This window comes from Hyposmocoma kahamanoa, unplaced genomic scaffold, assembly GCF_003589595.1.
Source record: "Hyposmocoma kahamanoa isolate Upper Pololo Valley unplaced genomic scaffold, ASM358959v1 85, whole genome shotgun sequence".
NCBI classification, from domain to species: domain Eukaryota; kingdom Metazoa; phylum Arthropoda; class Insecta; order Lepidoptera; family Cosmopterigidae; genus Hyposmocoma; species Hyposmocoma kahamanoa.
This window is the reverse complement of record NW_020654242.1, coordinates 418,862-423,471: the sequence shown is the minus strand read 5'-3', so window position 1 is coordinate 423,471 and position 4,610 is coordinate 418,862. Positions and strand designations below refer to the sequence as shown.

Below are 4,610 nucleotides of genomic sequence, written 5' to 3'. Positions count from 1 at the left end.
TTCGTGGTTTTTGTATTAGACCCGTCGTCCATTTATTTGTAAGTCAAAGGATGTCTGTAATAAACTCTAACTTATACATACATTTTAATAACGTTTCACGAGAAGTGAGTCTTTCGTCTTTCATCGATTCTAAAAAAATACACTTTTTGAGTTAGTGCACTATTGTATTAACAGTGCGACATAGAAAAACTTTTTCAGCCCAACCATACTGCACCGTAGTAATGCTCTTGCCAACCGAGTTACGGGTCAAGTTATCGAGTTGTCGAAATTCCCCTGTGCGGTTTTTGTTAAAGATCTTTGTACTGGATTTTTTGGCATTCTGAGCTACTAGTGACATCTAGTGAGAGATTTTAGAACATGTTCTTACTTCATATCATCGAGTATTTAACCAGAAATAGAGACGAAATGTCGATTGTTTCACCTCAAATCGACCAGTTAACTTGAGCTTTGCTATAATGGAGGAAAATTGCAAAATTAGATAGATAGATAGATAACACGTTTATTCAGCACAAATACAAACAGAAACAAAACATTTACAATCACTTCACAGAGTATAACATAAAAGCACATAGAACATTCATTATTAATTTTATACACATTTATACAAAACACATATTGCGAGACAAAACAAATACTGTGAGAAAAACAAACAAATACTATAACAACTGATAAAATTTTAAAATACTTATGACTACAGTTTGTGCTGAAATGGCCCTGACTCAGCATAAATACGGTAGACCAAGAGAAGGCAAACAGTGCTGATTTTCTGCCAGTACCATATGGTGAGCGATCGCAGCCCAGTACGCCATGCCACCAAAGTGCATCACACGCAAATATATATACCTAACTCTAAATCACACTCAATTACATATTGAATATTTAATTACCAACGAAATTTGATTCCGTTTGTTTTGTAATTAGATGTTTTGCTGTTTTTCCCACACCACCGAATAGAACAGCCGTCATTATTAGAGATATTATCTTTATTACAATAAATACAGAATATTTTTGGAATATACGGAGACGTACACACAGGTCAGTTGTTGGCGCTGTACTATTTCAGCTTTCTAATTTGTGATTTCAGCGAAAACAAGGGTTGATATTTATATTTATAAGTGATTTGTCAGTGATAAATGTATGACCCAAACAACCAGGAATGTATGGCCCTTATTTCGTCTCTATTTCTGGTTATATACTCGATGCTTCATATTAAATTATTTGAATATCACGTTGTTTTACTGCAATGATATTCAATTATTTTTTGTGGAATTACTCCACTAGTTTCTTATGATTATTAGTGCAAAGGTGGAACACTAAGAAAATTTCCGTCGATCAGTTTCTACAGATGGCACTACGGCAAAACAGTCGTTAAAAGTCAAAAACAAGCACATAGAAAACTTCATAAGATCTGCCAATTCGTTCCGTAGCTCAGTTGGACGAATGTAAGGCACGGTATGCTAAAGGCGTTGGTCCGAATCTAGACGGATCAAAGGTTAGTGTTCGATCTTTGTATTAATAACTAAAATCTTCATAGACAAGCTAAAACGCTGCTTATTACAACGTAGATAGAGAGATCGATTCTGCGCACATGACTATGCTTACTTTGATTTAAATTTTAGAAATATTTTCCAACTATTCCAAAGTTCACAGCAAAGCCGCCCAATATCAGTAATGGCCCATTTGCACGGGGCCAATTTACGACCTGATTCTACAAAGCCAAGCTAGCATATTGAAAAATGTAAAATTTGCAACGTACATCTACACTACAGCCAATATTACAATAAGTTTCTTTAAGATTCTTTCTAAAGGCAAAGCAAACTACAGCTCCGCCACGCTATGATGGCCGTTTTGACGTTTGTCCGCTCATCAAGTTTCGTATTAAGAGCTCTCATGCCAAAAAAGTTTTGACGTTGGCTCCGCCCAAATTTGTGAAACAAATATATGCCTGAAGTTAGCGTGACATGCGACAGGAGATGTTGAATTTTGCGCATTAAAAGTACCAAATTCGTTTTAGCGGAATAACTCTAAAACTAAAGGTATTAAAAAAAATCCGTAGTGACAGTTGTCGATCATGCATAAATATAATTAATTATCTAATTTTTGTCCTAATAACCTGTAGCATTTCGAGGATGAATCGAAAAAATGTGAAAACTAGAGGTCATTTCGTGATTTTTATCTATCGAGGAAACTTTATTGTTTTATCGTTCTGATTAATGTCTACGCTTGAATATATCGTATAGTTACTCATACAATATTTTATTTTTAACTTCAAAGTGGATATACCCCTCTAAAATCAAATCGAAGATTAGGAATTTTTCCTCTGCTCCCTCTTAATTCATAACTACGTTGAAGGAGCTCATTGCTGTACATTATTGTCAATAGTGACGTGACGGTTTATGGAATGTATAATTTTACCACACAACTCGGCATTTCGTAGCCTTACTTTTTCAAACCCGGATCTTAAAGCACATAGTTACTGAAATGCAAAAAATGGATTGTATACATTGACTTACAAATAAATGAACGACGGGTCTAATACAAAAACCACGAAAAAAATGTCCCAAGTCAACCTATTTAAACGTAGCGACATGTAAAGGAATATAAAAAAGCTAAAACGTTGAATTTAAATTGTAATGTTATCGCAGTACTGTCTAATTTTGCTTGCTTCGCTGTCAGTCGAACAAACGAAGACTAAAGCGTGAATGACGCTCTGTATACGATTTTAACGCCCTATAAGTTCGGACACTTTTTAGCGCGGACCCGACGTCCATATAATTGTAAGTCAGTGATTGTATATACAAATTTTGCGTACTGATTTCATATCAAATTTCCTTCATATTCACACACTGGCTTTTACTTATTCTTAAAGTAATGCATACAAATTAACACCCTTGATAAGAAATTTAAAATAAAGAAAATTTTTGTCATCTCTTGATAATAATCACTCTTTTTACGATACGAGTTTGAGAAAGTAAGCCATCGATTTGTTGTTAAAGCACAACTTCTACCTCCGGCAAACTCGCGTCAAAGCTTAATGCAAAACAAAGCAGTTTCGAATTGACGATATTATATTAAGTAAACATTTTTATTTTCGTTTCATTAAAATTTTTTAATCAGCCACCCCTTAATACTAGTTACAAATATAAAACTTTTTTTTCGATAATGAATTGAGATTTGACCTCGCTGTTGTAATCTGTCAAAACGGCCATCATGGCGCGCCGATACTGTAGTGTAGTGGCTCAGGATGGACGTTCACACAAAGTCATTTACATAAGCCAATTAAAGTAGGTGTTGCATTAGAAATCGTTCTAATTTAGTGGATTGTTTTTATCACTGATCTGGAGACACTCCATAATAGATTGTCTCTGTTTACATGGCGCCAATAAAGGCTTGGCTTAATGGCTCGTCAATTTGGTCCCGTGTAAACGGCCCTTACGGGTAATAAAGAAAAAGCTTTACGGCCTGTGCACACGGCGTATTTTAACGCGCGTTTACTACGCCGCTTCAGCAATTTTTACTTCGCTAATTGTAACTGCAAAAGGGGCGCTTGCGTGTCACGGTGGTGGCGCTGCAACTGCGCTTCTAAATATTGTATGAACACTAGTAGTGGTTACTGCAACGCTTCTAAAGGCGTTTAGTTTTGAAGAGGCCCAAAAAGCGGAATATTGCGTTTATATCGATTCCGTAATGTACATTCAATTGCGCTTTTCCACCAAAAATCGCTATTATACAAAAAAACTAACATCAAATTTTTTCTGCAGGTATTCCGCCGACTCGGTACAAGTATAGCTCACCATCGCGCGTCTCTTTCTACCGAGATTGGCTCCATATGGGATCTCTTCAGAACAGAAAGAGACAGACGACGTTCTGCCCCAGCTGGCTATGAACCCATTCACACAGACACAAAATCCCCAGTAAGACTTGCTAGAGATTTACTTCAAGTAATACAAGAGACGGTTTTTAGCAAGAAACTTGAAGAACCTAAACGTTGTCCTTTGGTTAAAGAAGAATCTGATCTAACGTCGTCAGACGAAGAAGAAGGTGATAGAAGAATCGCCAATTTAATAGACTTCTTCTTTACTATAGTGAGAAGTCAGAAGGAAGAACGTAAAAGTTCTGGGGGTAGTTGTTTTAAAAGTGAAATCAGTCCAACTGATGATAAGATTGATAATTGTGTACCTGCAATGGTTAATACTGAATTAGAACATAAAATGGAAACTTTAATCGAATTTCTAGCCAACAGCGCTTGTAATAATGAAGAAAATCAAAAAGAGGGGAAGAAAATTACTCTAATGGAGTTTCTGTTCGGTAACGGCGACGTTAAATCTCCCAAACCAGTAATAGAGATTGTAGAAGTTGATTATAAGAAAGGTATAAGCCTGTCACAGTCAAATATCAACATAAAAGACATATCATATATTGACGAAACACCAGTAGAAGAATCTAATGAAACTTTAGTCGAAATGTTAATGAAATACATTGACGAAAAGGACAAACCAAAATCAACATCAATGACTCCATGTTTAAGTGAAAAATCAAAATCAGATATCACAATAAGTAAATTAGAAACATTCAGTGATATAAGCAAAACCAAAAGTGATTCCACGTTA

General features: G+C 35.6%; 1 protein-coding gene across 1 annotated transcript in view; it reads left to right on the top strand.

Annotated features, from left to right (window-relative positions):
• LOC113234584 overlaps positions 1-4,221 on the top strand; it is a 17,154-nt gene extending 12,933 nt beyond the window's left edge. The window contains exon 5 of the mRNA XM_026469936.1: positions 3,762-4,221. The gene's annotated coding sequence lies outside the window, so the exon portion shown is untranslated. The remainder of the gene's footprint in view (positions 1-3,761) is intronic.
• Positions 4,222-4,610: the final 389 nt, after the last annotated feature.